This window comes from Nycticebus coucang, chromosome 9, assembly GCF_027406575.1.
Source record: "Nycticebus coucang isolate mNycCou1 chromosome 9, mNycCou1.pri, whole genome shotgun sequence".
Classification (NCBI taxonomy): domain Eukaryota; kingdom Metazoa; phylum Chordata; class Mammalia; order Primates; family Lorisidae; genus Nycticebus; species Nycticebus coucang.
The window spans coordinates 13238515-13255233 of NC_069788.1; positions in this window are offsets into that span (position 1 = coordinate 13238515).

A 16719-nucleotide genomic window follows, 5' to 3' on the forward strand; every position below is an offset into this window, starting at 1 on the left:
CTCCAAAAATTTTTTTTAATTAAATAATAATACAAATATATAACGAACAAAGAGCAACTACTGTCACAAATGACTGTAATATAGTTTCTGATTCCCTGAATCCTATCCTAAAGTATGTGGATGTTATAACCATGCTCCAGTGTAACTGTTTTCAAGTATGTTTTGAAATCCTTTAAAGATGAGGCCATCTTAAGGAGCAACTGGTGTTTCAGGAACTAAACTTTTTTGGATGGAACCCAAATACATCTGGCATATCTTGAACTGTTTTCTTATATTCAACTGTGTGTTAGGGACATTAACAAAGGTTTATTGTTACATAATTTCCCGTGAGAGTCTTTCAAATAAAATGAAAGGGCAGATCAAGGCCCATTTTCTCCTGTCTCAAGAGTTAACTCTTTACTATCTATCTCCCAGGAACCTAAAACCTATGGAGGAAAAAAAAAAAAGTCTCAAAAACAAAAAATAAGAAAGACAACACCCTCAAGAAACATCTTAAATTAGTAAAAACATGCTGTAATATCCCCTTCCATTGACTACAGCCAGGACCTCTGCTGGCACTCATGAGATCTTTATGCCCTTGAAAATAAGATGCCCTTTCTCCAGGGCTTGGTGAGCAGGGCCTAGAATGGACGTCAGGTAGGACTCAGCATGTGAAACCACATGTGCAGTCTCTGGCCACACCAGGCTTGCTGGAAATTTCCCAGGATTTCCCCTTCCCAAGGCTGGAGTTTATAAACGTGTTATAATTTATGAAGACAAAATATTTTGTTTTTCTGCTTCTTTCTCCCTGCAAATGTTTGATCCTTTCCTTCTTGTGTGATTCTGAGATATTAACCGCTACCTCCCAAGTGTACCTCCCCCGCAGCCCTCAACCACCACTACCACCACAGTCTCTCTTACAAAAGTCTGTTTTCTCCCTCTTTGGACAACGCAATTATGCAACACAAAGTTTGTACCGCGTGTTTCTTTTATCTTTACAAGGCTTAACTGCAAAATATCTCTCCTATCCATTACATCTTATTTAAAATCCTCTTTTTATTGTTCCCAAAGAAGTGACCAGCAATTCAAGCAATCAGCTCATTTGAGAGCCAAAGTTTGCTTTAAAAGGGATGCAGGAATAAATACACATACATCTCATTTTAATTAAATTGAGCTTAGAGTAGCAAAGAGATTTCTATATTTTTATTATTGCTATGAAATCCCAAATATTTTACTGTCAAATCTTCATAACAAATGAATTAAATTTCCCCATGAGCACCCACAGTACTACTTATATTCTGATGAGCCCCTGGGGTCTTCCAAATGTTCTACATCTAATTTATCAAAGTAGCAGGATATAATGAGTAGGCACTTCTGGGTATTTTTGTTTGTTTTGTTTTTTTAATGGAATTTCTTTTATCGGTATCCTCTATGGGCAGCCACTGTGCACTAGGTAGAATCCCTGATTGGGGGAGGAGGGAGGGTTAGAGGGTGTTAGAAAAAATAGAAATTCAGCAAATTTAAAAATAATCATAATAAGTACAATGAAAGCAAAGAACTGGGCTCTCTGGCTTTACTCTGGGGCATGAGGAAGGTTTATCTGAAGGTGACATATAAATTAAGCTATGTAGGACAGAAGAGAACAAGTTAACCCAACAAAGAGCAGAGAGAAGAGCTTGGACAGCTAATTTGGGGCTTTTGTTCTTGCTTACTTTTTCAAAAAACCATCTTTAGCTTCTTTTATCAAGAGCAACGCTGTTTCTATTGTTTCTGTTGGAGCTTTTTAGTTGTTTTTATTATGAAGTAAGATAAAAGGGCGCAGAGTAGGTGACTGGCCTGGCTGTGTGTTAGGCACCATCTGTGGCCTTTTACAGGCCACTGGGGTATTGGCTAGGCACCAAAGTAATGATGTACTGTGTGTATGTCATGGAATCTAAGAAGCATTGATTCTAAGATGCATCTTATTTCAGAGATATGGAAATGTGAAAAATTGTATGTTGTAAGATCCATGTAAAACGGTGGTTGGCTAAGAAGGAATGTTTAACATTTTCAAGGACTAATTTATTGCTAAGAAATAGTTTGAAATTCTAAGGGCAACTCTAGATTCATATCCAATACTGAGTTTTTTTTTTTTTTAGAGATAGAGTCTCACTGTGTCACCCTTGGTAGAGTGCTATGGCGTCACAGCTCACAGCAACCTCCAGCTCTTGGGCTTACGACGTCCTCTTGCCTGAGCCTCCCGAGTAGCTGGGACTACAGGTGCCTGCCATACAATACTGAGTATTTTTATAGCTTAAAGCATTTGTACCAATCACACTAGAGTTTTTAATAATGCAAAGTAAAAGTTCATAGAATTTGACTATTAGTTTAATGTATAATAAGATATCAGGGAAAGTAAATTGCAATTAAGATAAGAATTTGGTAATAAACCATTTGTATTGGTCAGCCAATACACTAAAATTTGAACCATACCTAAATTTAAAAAATAATAATACATTCTAAAACAATGTGTGGAGTATTTATCTGGATAATTCAGTAGCATTTAGGCTGTATTTTAATTTAAAAAATAATATAACACTGTAAGATATAGGAATATTTGACTTCAAAAAAGAGAAGATAAGAAGAAATTTTGCCTATAATCTCCAAAGTTATTATTTATTTTCTATGAATAAAAATAAATATTTTTTCCAATTATTACATTTAATATTGTTTCTATTTTATATAATTGTTCTTTATGTTCCTTTAAATTTATCTGATTGCTTAAAAGCCTTATAGTGACTGAATAAGAAATGGATATGTAAGCACAATTTGGACATTTCCCCAGCTCACAAGGGTACTTGGAATTCCATAGCCAAGGAATTTGTGATTTTCATGGGTTTCCTCCAGAATTCTGGAAAGTTTCTGCTTTTCTCTTTATCTCATGACTAGACCACAGGGGCAGGTTGTAGGAATGGGTTTTCTCCAAGGTGCTCTGAGTACAGATACCTCTATGAGAACCCACCAGAACTTATAGCTCTCCCATTATTGAGCATTAGGACACACCACAGGGATTCAGGGAGACCTAAGGGCGAGCATTTGGTATTTAACTTAGGACTTAATTGCAGACTCGTGACCCCAGACGTGTCCAAATCACTGTCCTGCACAAAGAGGAGTCTATGCTGCTTAAGCCCAAACCAACCCCAGGCTCTGGTCTGCCCTGCTAGGGGACGTGTGTGCTGTTTGGGGGACTCGGAGGGATTTCCTGGAAGACTGTCAGCAGCTCCATCAGAAGAGAACAGAAGTAAGGGATGTCTGGCAAGAAGTACAATTTGTCCAGATGGCCATCTCTTCAAAGAAAGGGGCCATCGTACTGGCCAACCGCCATTTCTGCCAGGCTTTGTACCTTTAGAAGGTTACCTTTAGAAGAGTATCTAGAGAGTAGCTTTGTAACCAGTGCTTTGACTGATGAAATATGGTGGATGTAATGACATGTGCTATGAATTTAGTGTTAAATCTTGGTAGCAAATGAATTAAATCCCTCCCTGGCACCCAGACTGTGGCCAAGATTCTCATGAACCCTTGGGATTTCTCAAGCATTCTATATCTAATTGAACAAAGCAGCAGCATGTGATGAGTGCGTACTTCTGAGGCTCGGTCATAAAACAAATTACAGCTTCCGCCTCTCTCCCTTGGGTTATTTGCATGCCAACCAACACCACAGACCTGCCAGCCAGTAGGTGAGCCACCTTGGACGTGGATCCTCCAGCCCCAGTCAAGCCTTTAGATTTCTGCGCTCTGGCTGACATCTGACTGTAACAATGTGAAAGGCCCCTCCCCTCCAACACTTTAACAGCCTCGCCCTTCCTAAATTCCTGACCAATGAAAAAGTAAGAGAAAATAAGTGATGATTGGTTTTGTTTGTTTTTTGAGACAGAGTCTCACTCTGTCACCCTGGGTAGAATTGCCATGATGTCATCATAGCTCACAGCAACCTCCAACTCCTGGGCTCAACAGACTCTCTAGCCTCAGCCTCCCCAGTAGCTGGGACTACAGGCACCTGCCATGATGCTCCTTTAGTTTTCCTATTGATGTTTTTTTAATAGAGACAGGGTCTTGCTCTTGCTCAGGCTGGTCTTAAATTCCTGAGCTCAAGCAATCTTCCTGCTGCAGCCTCCCAGAATGCTAGGTGCGAGCCACCACGCCCAGCAATGTGATTATTGTTTGAAGGTGCTCTATATAGAATGATTTATTACAAATCATTGGAGTAACTGGAATATCATCACTGAGTCAACACTAGTCACCAACTTCATTTATTCCACAAACCTTTATGGAGCACCTGCTATATGCTGGGTTTTCTGCTAGGTTTGGAAACCAAGGTATACAAGACACAGTTGTTGCTCTCCGTCTCTGGGAACACAGATGAATAAATGTGAACAATGACAGGAGATCCTACAAACAAAACTTAGGAGCCTTCTTTCCTTTGACAATGAGAGGAGTTATTAGTTCTTCCAATAAAAATATATTAATATTTAGTGCTTTCTAGGAACCACTATGATCTGCGATAGATTTGGGTAAAAATAGGGCAAACATGACACATTCTCCTACTCTTCAGGTCAATGTCGAAAGCTGAGGAGCTGCATTTGGGGAGAGCTAAAATGAGGCCATTGAATTTGGCATACTGTGATCTTCCGGAGAGCAAATCTGTAAAATGATGGAAATAGATAATAAATGAGAATAAAAAGCAGAAGGAGCGGCTGCTGGTGTAGAACATATATACTTTTTTAAGAATGTTAGTGATAAAAGAGAAGGGAAAAAGAGGTCAAGAGCTTTGTTCCCCTGTTTGCCATCCACGAGCTCTTCTGGTTTCATCACTTGGAGCTCCCTTCCTCTTCACTGCAGCTTGAAATACAGGTGACACAGCACAGCTGCTCTGGAACCCATCCAGGGCACTGGCAAGACCCCAAGAAGGGATGCCTTCTTAAATTTTGCAACATGAGCACCTTGCGTGCCTTACCCTAGACCTAGCCCTGCAGGTACAGAGCTGTTTAACATTAAAAAGAGCCTTAGAGAAGACTGAAATAACTTTCATACATTTCATAGCTACATAAAGCCAATGACATGTTGTATGAATATACAAAATACAAATACTGATGACTAGAATTTCCCCAAAATTGGCATGTGGAAGCAGAGAGGGGTCATTGGAAAGCTATCTGGCCCCTACACCTATTACTGGATGGTGTTTGCCAGGGTGAATTCAGCAAGGTGGAGAGGCTGCCTTCAGCCATGCAGGCGCAGAACTCCTACTTCATCGGTCCACTGAATTGAATTGAACAGGGGATGCTTGCTCATACTATCTCTTGATTGAGCTTTCAAGAGATGAGCCCATGAAACCAGAATACCTATTTTCAATTCACACTAAGAACTATAACGAGTAAGCCAAGCACACTCTAGTGTGTACCCGCCCAGCTTGTTGAGCCTGAAATCAGAACAGATGATGGTGTAGGATTTAAATATGTAAAGATCTTAAGGTTCCAAAGCCTGCAGCCTCTTGTGTATAATGGGAAACATAGCGGTATTCCCTCTACCCCAGGAAATGTTCACTTGGGAACACTGTGCCTCTTAAACCTGTCTTTTCTCTGAGAATCCGTCAGTGGCCAAACTACATGCTTGAATTATTCAGGGCGAGTATTCTAAATCTAAAAGGACTCATACATCATGGGCTCCCGTAAAGTGAATGCCAGCAGGAAGGCAGAGTGCTGGAGGTCCCCTGCTCTGCCAACTGGTTGACTGTGGGCAGTTCCAGAGCAGCTGAAAGACAGGAAGAACACTGGGGTTGGAGGTCACGACCATGTATCAACTGGCTCTCAGTATTTCTGTGTTTAATGACTGGCTGGCTGATTATCAATCTTCCTTGTGTATGTGAATACAGGGCACAGGATAGCTTGGAAGCCTGGGAGCTACTCTTTTTTCTTTTTCACACTGCTCACTTCAACCTGAATCCATTTAAAGTTGAATAGTATAACAGATTTCTGGACTTGCACTTGAGAGCTGTAGAAAATTATATGAAAGAATTCCCAAGAAAGAATTTTAAAGGCTCTACCTAAGGAATAAAAATGCTATATAGGTATTTATGGTAGAGACCAATCAGTCTGCAATGTGTTTAATGCCAAATACAGAGGAAGTTCTCCATGACTGTTAATTGCTGATAATTGAGATTTATTACATGAAATTTTTTAAGGTAAGAAGCAGCAACATCGGATAAATTCAATAGGAGAAATTGATCCCAAAGTGTTAATACTACTTATTAAGACATTTTTATCTCTGAGTGTTTTAGTAGTCTATTAGAAAAATCAACTAACAGTTATGTTGGTTGATTTATGAATCTGGAGAATGAGAATAAGGGTGAATATTGAAGTGAGAAGTAGAATCTCTTCATGCCACTGAGATTCTGAAGCCTCCTTCCAGCTGATTCCTAAGAAACCTTGCTTAAATACCTACCACTCTTTTTGCATTTCCACCTTTTGACACACACGCACATGCACGCACATGCTTCCCTGCTGTTTTGGGGTTTTTTTTTTTTTAGTTCTCTTAGCCAGAGGAGTCTATACTAATATTCTATGTTTACCCTCTTCTCACTACAAAACTTATACAAATGATCTGCCTGTTTCTACTTCTCCGTTATTTATTTCCTTCAATGCCACCTGCCTTGTGCTTCCCTACCATTCTTCTGCAATTCCTAGAAGTTATTCCATAAGCTTTATAGTCCCTACAACATGCTGTTTACCACTTGGGAGACTGAATTCACCTTTAAACCCCATCTCTACCACTTTCAAGATCCCACACTATGGCGGTTTTTCTCGTATTGCCTCCAAATCCTTCCCTAATTCTCTTCTCATTTCCTTGCCCATCCACTCTTCTCTCTCACTGTACCGATTCCCTTAGGAGACTCACCAGTTGTCACAACACCAACACTAAAAATCAAACCTCTCTGATGACAGCTACCATTTTTTATCTCGAGCATTGTTCTCTCATGACTGCTATTGATCAAAAAGTCTAGAAATGGAGCTTGCTAATTTATTTTTTGCAGTTTGAACTTTCTGATTGCTTCTTTTTAGTAAATTAATGGCAAAAGCTTATTAAGTGAAAATCGGAGACATAAATCTTCTGAGGAAATGCATGGCATCAGTTTGTGCAGGGATTGGTGGAAATTCTCCATCTGTACCAGACTCACTGCTTTTTCATTGAATTTGCATTGCCAATGAATTGAATATATTGAATATATCATGTAATGTCAATATATGTTTTGTAACTTAATACTCATAAACCATTAAGTAAATTTGCTTGTGTTTCCTCTGGTCATGCTACTCTCCTATGTCTTTGACTAACTACTATATAATTTCTCTTGAATACTTCCCTCTATCTCAAAGTCTCAATATTGTTTATTGAAACAATATGTATTTTCCATCAGTTGCTGTACTAAGGGCTGGGATACAGAGAAGAATGGCCATGACCCTGTTCAAGTTATCGTAATCTAAACTTGTGATCTTTCTCCCTTCTGAAATCAAGGCTTTCCCAACATACTAGTCAATCTATTAATTGCCCAACTCACAAATCTTGGCATTGCCCCAGTTTAATTCTTCTCATTTATTTCAATATTTGGATTTTTTTTTCTTTAAAGTGGTTGTGCTATCCATCAAGCGCTTTATATTTCATTGTCACACAACACTGGTTTGCACTCTTCATGCAACAAACTTTAATAGTCGACTTTGATAGCTTTACTTCAGTAGACTCCCAGCCCAGCTATTCTGTATGATTCTTCCCAATTCCCTTCCTTTGATCCAAGCAATATTCAATTGCTAGACCAATCATCCATAAAAAATGTTAAATATCTCTTCATTCCTTGCAGAACACCTACAATGCTACCCATCTTAAGATGGGACTTGGCTTTGCTGGTCTGTCTGTATCTCTCAGTCAAGTTTGTGAGTACCTGCTTTCAGTATGTTTGTCTTCTCATGGACATCTTGGGTTAGGCAGAGTTCTTAAATGAGAAACAAAGAACATGATATGTACAACATAAATTTTTTTATCAAAATTTGAAACTTTGGTTCTACAAACAGTATCATTGAGAGAATAGAAAGACAAGCCTCAGATTTGGAGAAAATATTAGCCAATCACATGTCCAAAGACTTATAGCCAGAATATATAAAGAACACCAAAATTCGATGATAAGAAAACAAATAACACAATTTTTAAAATAGGCAAAATATTTGAATGGACACTTCATCAGGGAAAATATCCAGATGGTCAAATGGCAGATCAGATAAGCATATCAAAAGATGTTCCATATTATCAGCCATTTATGGAAATGCAAATTTTAATTACAATAATATACCTCTACGTGTCTATGAAAATGGTAAAACAACAACAACAAATGAAAAAACCTGATAATACCAAGTTTGGACAAGGATACAACTGGAATTGTTGTCTGTTGCTAGTGGAAATCCAAAATGGTATAGACATTGAATGGTATGTCTTACAAAGTTGAACATAAACTTACCACACAACCCAGAAATCCCATTTAATCTAGAGGAATAAAACTTTTAAGTTCACAGAAAAAAAAACAAACCGCTGTATATGACTGATTACAGCAGCTTCATTCATAATTAGCAAAATTTGGAAACAATCTTAATGTGTGTCCTTAGGGACTGGTACATCCATGTAATAGAATACTACTCAGGAATAAAAAGGAACAAAGTATTGATACACAAATAACATGAGTGGATCTCAAAGGCAGTATACTGAGTGAAAGAAGGCAGCCATAAAATCTTACTTACTGTAAGATTCCATTAAATGACTCTTTGCAAAAGGGGAATCTACAATGAGGAAGAACAGATTAGGGGAAGCAAGTGTTAGGAGTGGGGGAAGTGGTGACTAGAAAGAAACAGTACAGGGAGATTGTGGTGGTGCTGGAACTGTTCTGTATCCTGATTGTGTTAGTTTACATGAATCTCTACATATGTTAAATTACACAGATTCTTATACCAATAAGTTATTTTTATGGTATAAATTTAACAACATTTTAATATAACTTAAAATGATAAAAACTTCAATTGAGTGGCTACATATAATTACAAAAACATTCCTATTGTCAGTTAGTTTACTTAGAATGTTTTGCCACTAAAAAAATTCATGAAATTAATGTTAGTGAATGGATTTAATAAAAATTATAGCAGTCTGGCCCAGTGCCTGTAGCACAGTGGTTATGGCACCAGCCACATGAACCAAGGCTGGTGGGTTCGAGCCCGGCCCCGCACAGCTAAACAACAATGACAACTGCCACAAGGAAATAGCTGGGAGTTGTGGCAGGTGCCTGTAGTCCCACCTACTCGGGAGGCTGAGACAAGAGAATCACTTAAACCCATGAGTTTGAGATTGCTGTGAGTATGAGCTTTAACGCCATGGCACTCTACCCAGGGCAACATAGTGAGATACAGTAAAAGGCAGAGAAGTTGGGGGTCCAGGACTGTACCCTGAAGAACATCTTTGAATTTTTCTGTCTTAAAAAAAAAAAAAAAGAATTATAGCAGTTAAAAGTGGTATAGCCCTCTTTTTAAATATTTTTCTTTATAAAGATTTTGAGTACTTTTGATATTTAGATAAGGGCTACAGAGCTCAATATGGTTCAATTAACTTGTTTTTATATCTACAAAAAATGACAAATGATAATTGTAGTAAAGTTAAAGATAATTAAAAGACAGAAATAATCATTACATAGTGGTAGATAATAAAACACACTTATTACCATAGAGGTTATAATAATTATGAATTAATAGATCCATTGTAAGGATAATGACCATCACATAATTAGTTTAAAATGTTAATTATTCAAGAAGTTTATGGATTATAAAAAGAATCTGTACGTATCTGAGGATATGCCATCATGTAGAAATCCCAGGTTACAAGGTTATCAAGAGATTCATGTGAACCTGCTTATCCAGGTCTTTCCAACACAAAAACTTTCACAGAGTGGAAAATAACAAGATATAAACTCATAAGACACCCTTGAGCCTTAAAATGTTAAGATATTAGAACTTCCCATAAAAGCTCTCATGCTCTGTGGACACCCAATATGCTTGTCTGATAAAATGTCATTGTTACTTATGATAAAACACTGCCAGACTACAAATTTATCACTTTTCTTGAACCCATTGGAGGTCTGAGGTCAAAATTTAAGTAGTGAGAGGGGTCTGCAGGGAGAGAGAAGGTAAAGCCACTTGCTGACCTGAGACAGACACAGGCAGGCACCAGTAGAAAGAACCCAGCCAGAATAGCAGGCTGGTAGGAAGACGCGGAGCCCACGAGAGCCCCGGGTGTGGGAGAGTTTGCCCCCTCTTGCAGGCTCTTTTCTGTGAATGCCCCAGGAGCATCTCTGAGAAAGCATCCCTGGTCCTAAGGGCCTGGGGGACAGAAGAGCAGCCTCTGCTGAAGGGGCAAGAACCCCCAGAGGACCTCCTCTGTCTCTCCTGTGGGAGGAAAGCCTTCATGCACAAGGGGGACAGTCACAAATGCTGTCACCCTTAGGCTGCAGCTGAGGGACAGAAGTTTGATAGGAATAACATGGGAATTTCCTAGGTCCCTGACAAACTGGGAGGAACTGGTCCCCTCAACCCTGGGAGGAAGATGTACCCTTGAGGTAATCAGGTTTCTTCCAGATAGACTCCTCTTCAGAGTATTAGAAAATTCAAAGATGTTCTTCAGAGTCCAGTCCTGGACCCCCAACTTGCCCCCCTTTCACTGTATCTTCAATATTATCTCATCTCTGTGGCTATGAAAAGTAGATGTTAATGACCTCTGTATCTGTCCAGCCTTAAGTGCGCCTCAGGGAACCATGGGCGTCTTCCTGATCCCCTTTCTAGTCTCTCCCTTTATACCAGCTGTTCTCCAGTTCTCTCCCAGTTAACCCACTCCTGGCCATCATGACCACCACCCAAATCGTTATCATCTTCTCACCAAACTTCTGGAAGCTTCTAAACTGATCAACCTGCTTCACACTATTTCATTTCAACTTATCCTTCCAAAAGCAGAATGATTGTTTCAAAAACCAAATCAGATCCCATGATTTTAATCATGTGGTTTAAATTTTAAATTATTTAAAATTCTTCAGTGGCTCCCCAGAATAAAATCCAGAAACTTTCTATTATTGTCCTTAAAACTGCACACAACTACACTCTCTGTCAGGAGCCTCTAGCCAGTCCCTCAAACTCAGGGCCCATCTCCGAAAACTATCTCTGGTAAAGGATCAAATCATTTATTTTGCCCCCAATCTATCATGGAATTGTCCTTTTATAAAATTCAGTAAAAAATCAACTGCTATAAAAATTTATTTAACTTTGAATGTTAGATTTGACAGACATAAAATTAGTCTTACCAATTAAACTACAAATATTACAAATGATTTATTCTCTACTTCTGTACAGATCTTTTTAGAGGCCAGGAACTCTACGCTATTGAGTAGCCCAGTGTTGAGTACTCTGTCCATCACTGATTCTGACTTTTAAGGTCTGAACTTAAACACTGCATATGACTTCCCCAAAGAGTGTGTCCTGACCGTGCTCTGATTAGGTCCACCCCCCCTTTGTGACACTGCACTTTCTATCACCATTTCTTTCACTGATGACATATAATGTAAATTACACGAGCATCCACACTTCTCTGCTTCCTTTATTCCTCACCTTTCTTTTTTTTTTTTTTTTTGGCCGGGGCTGGGTTTGAACCCACCACCTCCGGCATATGGGACCGGCACCCTACTCACTGAGCCACAGGCGCCACCCTATTCCTCACCTTTCTTTATAAATTCCAGGTGTCAGGAACCGTGACTATTTTCTTCACTAAGGTATAAGGTTGCAAAGTCACACAATGTCAAATATGATTTGGGATTGATGGACTTCTCAGAGCTTTGCTGTACTAACATGAAGTGTGACATTTCCAAGAACGAAGTATAAAGTCCAGAGTGTCCCAAACTCGTCTGGCCTTATTTCCTCAGGATGTATACTACAGATACACTGTAGGAAATACTTATCGCAAGAGACTCCTGGAAAGTTTGAAGGTTATAAAAGTTATGGTAAAGTGATATTCAACTTGCTATCATCAAGTTTTGTGGGTAGGACAAAGTAGAGAATTGTAATTATGTCAAAGATGATAAGGATAAAGGAGTTTGCACTTATCTGCCCATTTTTCTCTCAGTGTCCTTTCTACTCTTTCATTACTGAAACTTAAGTTTCCCAAATTTCTCAGCCAAATAACATATGGACAAGTCCTTTCAAAAAGAGGCACGGGCAGGGGTGGATGAAGCAGAAGGAAAAGGTTTGTTTGTTCTCACTGTTTCTGGCAGCCGTAGGTAACCTTGGACTTCAGCCACTTTCCATGGCTGCAGGACTGTCCATAGTTCCAGAAGCAGAAAAGCAGCAGCGAAGCTGCCAGCTGCCCCCTCATTGGCTTCTGCAGCTGCAGCAGCCGAGACAATGGGCTGGTAGCAGTGTGACTCCTGGCCTCCAGCAGCATCTGCTTTAAGATGCTAACTTTGCTCCTCCAGCGAGTGCTAGTTGCACCTTCCCATAGTCACAGGCTCTGCAACACACACCTTTGGCCTTTTGCTCCCTCAGGTCTTCTAACACCTTGTGAAACCCACTCCTTGTATGAAATCTCTCTGTTTGGAATACCTAGAGTGGTTTCTGCTTTTTTTCTGACTGGACGCTGATAGACAGCATTTAGGACTAGAAAAGGTGATACAATCTACCAAAACATTGCATTAGAGTAGAAAAAAAATGTCACCTGCTCTATCTGATGTCTGTATGAGACTTAGTTATAAAAAGAAAGGAATTAACATCTTTTGCAGCAATTTGGGGGGGGGATTGGAGACCACTGTCCTAAGTAACTAAGAAAGGAAAAACAAACACCTATGTACTCTTTAATAATTTGGATCTCATCGATGGGTACACATGGGCATAGAAAAAAAGAGAAATCTTTGAAATCAAGAAAGGGAGATGGGGAGGAAACAAGCATTAAAGTTCTACCTAACAAATACAATGATCACTATTTAGATGATGGACATTTTAGCCCCGACTAAAGCATTATAAAGGGTATCCATGTACCAAAAACATTTGTACCCCCTTAATATGTTGAAATAAAAAAGAGAAAATAATGTGAAAAGCAGAACAATAAATCTTCCAGAAAAAAAAGGAGCATACATAAATTGTGTTTAGATTGTAAAAGACTTTTTAAACAGGATGTGAAAAGCTTTATCTATAATGAAAAATATTGATAAAGTACTACATTAAAATGAATAACATTTATTATCAAAAGACACTATTATGAGAGTGAAAAGGCCAGCTGGAGCCTAAGAGAATATATCCACACCATGTATTCATGAGAAAGAACTTACATACAAAATACATGAATAATTCCTACAAATCAATTAGGAAATAAAACTAAACCATTCTAACAAATGGGCTAAAAGCTCAAGCAGGCACTTTGAAGTAGAGTGTATCTAAATGGGTGATAACATGGAAAGGTGTTCGATGTTATTAGTCATCAAGGAAATGCAAATTAGATCCACAATGAGATTCTGTTACAGATTCTTTGGGACAGCTAGATTATAAAGATCAAACCACTATGTACAGGGTATGGCAGAGCTTAAAATCTCATACACTGTGAGCAGACACGTGAATTCACACAGCTTCTGAAAAGCATCTGAAACTGAAATGCACATGTACCATACTTTAGAAACGTATTCAACACAATTTTGTCCATATGTATACTAAGTGACATAGACATAAGTATTCACGGCAGCATTATTTGTAATAATGATAAAAATAATAAAACTGGAAAAAAAAAGTAAACAATAGGAGAAAAATCCAGAGCCAAATGAAATAATGAATCAAAGGAACAAAACCATGAATAAAAACAAAAGCCCAGATGCTAATTCCAGTCACAGGTTGACCTTCGTGGGGGGGTCATCTGTCTTGTCATCACTTTCTTCCTTACTGATGGCTTCCTACACCAAAGGGCGGCCTGCACCATCTCTTCCAACCCACCCAAAGCCACCCAAAAAAGCAATCTCAGTAAAGCCATTGTGCTGTCTCTGCCAAGGCAGCATCAGGGCAAGTCTCCTGGTTTCCCACTGGACTATCACCCCAAATTCTGTCTACGTAAAATGTGGAGTTGCCACTATTCAGCCTTCCTTATGAAGCATCACTCTTGTGAGACACCAGGCAGTGAGTGAACAAGCTCACATCATGATGTGTGAGAGACAGGCACTGTGTACAAATAATAGGAAAGCTTTGAGTGGAACAAGCACTATCTCAGGAGTACAAACAAAGACACGAGGGAGGAGGAGGAGGGAGCAATCCGTTCTGTGGGGACTCTTCAAAAGGCTTCACAGACAGTACGATGCACGTAGTTATAAAGCTCATTGGGCTCAGTGGAAACAGTGGAGACCAGAAAGGTGGAAAGGTCAGATGGAGAAGGACTCTCAGAAGCCAGACCTGTGTCATTATCCTTTCTGGTACTAGGGGTCCATAGGAGGCTTTTAAATTAACAAGGGATGTGAAAATGTTTTAAAACTTGCCATGTACAAATACAAGACATAGTTGTTGAGGAATAATGGTATTTGAAGAAAGAAACATTGAGCATTTTATATTAATTTTGTACAATATCTGCTACACTTAGGGTGTATGTGTATATATGTGTATACACACACACACACAAACACACACACACATATATACACAAAGAAAGAATGAGATGTTCAAGACATAATAAGGAAGAGAAATTGTCTTAGCAAACTGACATAATAATTACATAACCTGGTCAACTAAAAAGTTCTCGGCAAGAAATAATTATGTTGAAAGACTAAAAATGAAATTACAACAAAGAATTTAATATCTCTTTGAACATTTTAGGGTGGAAATAATATATTTAAGGTTTCCAGATATTACTGATTTGGAAGGACACTGAGAAATAATAGTGCATGGATATAAAGAAGTTGGAAATGTGATTCAGTATTGCATAGTAAGAAATAAATTACAGAAATACATTTTGAACTCATTTAATCTCTACATATCCCATGATCAGTGAAGAAATGGTAATGTCACAGAGATTTTTGAATGCTATTACATGAGAAATTAGTTATGAAATTTCAAAGTAAGATGGCAAAAACACTGATAAAGTTAACACTATACTGAGCTACATATAAATGAAGAATTCTAACCCAGATGAGGAAATTTTAAATGCTCTCAAACAACCTTAAGATAAATTATGCCTGAAATATCTCATTTACTTTGATTAGCACTGTATCAAAAGACGGAGATCAATTGAATGGAGAAATAAGAAAAGTAGCTTAGTATTAAAGAAATTGATTTATGGAAAATGTTATAGACACACAATATGTGCAACTTTGTGGAGAGAGGACTAAGGAATGACGACGGCCTATAAATATTTGAAAGGTACAAACATCAGTAGGAGGAGGAATTATTTTGCATGTCATAAAGAGCTATAATTACAGTTTAAGGGATGAAATTAGACATCCAAGGTTTAAAGCATTCAAAACCACCTTCCTGGGGATAATGGAGGTCTATATTTGAAAATATAAAAAAATGTGACGTTTGGGAAACAGGAAGGCTTGCATCTTTTTTTTTTCTTTTCCATTTTTTTAGAAAACAATGTAATGATGAGAGTAGGCATAACTCTCTTCTCAAGTATAAAAACACTTGATTGTTTTATGCATTTTACATATTTCCTTGCCCTAGGAGCATCTCCAGTGAGATTGGCTCACTCAATCATTTGGCAATAGAATACAGAAGACAAACTCCCTTCAGACCTCCCTAATTCAATGTCAGTCCTCCTTGGACATAACTTACTAGCAGTGAGCAAAACTCACTAATTGGAATGGTGCCTAAACATTACTATAGGATCGTAACTCATTGATTTAGAGTAATTGGAGTTACATACCTAATTGAGGTAAAGACAAACGCTGGCTGTTTTAACACTGAAAAAAAAAAAATCAAGATTTTATTTGCACTTGACACTAATTACTGCCTCTTTCCTAAACTGCTTCTTTCTCTTTAAAAGGCCTAAATTTCCAGTCATTTTTCTGTGCCCATGTTCCATATCTCATATTGGATGTCCTGCCGTTTCTTCAAACTCAATGGACTCCAAATCAAATTTATTTGACAATGAAATAAAATTTGCTGCACACTTTATGTATGCCAGGCTCTGGGCCATCAAGCTAGAGATAAAATCAAAATTGTGAAAGCAATCCTGTAGAGAGGAACTGCCACATCTTGTCTCCCCCAAATTAGCCATTTTCCAAGACTAAAACCATTGAATTCTGTTAGAAACACTACCGAAGGCTGGATTCCCAAGAGATGCAAGATTTTTTTGAGACTCTGGTGAGCATGACTGTGTGCTCTTGACTGTGGGTGCTCTCAGGATGAACGGAGTGAGAAGAAGGGTAGGGCAGGAGACAGAGCTGAATAAGGCTGTGTCCGTGCTGCAGTCCCGCTCCAGCCTGATCCCAGGGACAGCTCTGGAGCATCAATGGTACCACCTTGAGGCAGGTAGGATCGCCCTTTGTGCTTCTGTCAGTCACTGAGTGAGGATGGCCACCTCCCCAGAGTGCTGAGTAGCCTCCTCCTGTTTACACTCCCGTTCTTTCAGTGGATAGTGAAGCCTTTTCTGGAGAAGGGCGACACTGTGAGCCCT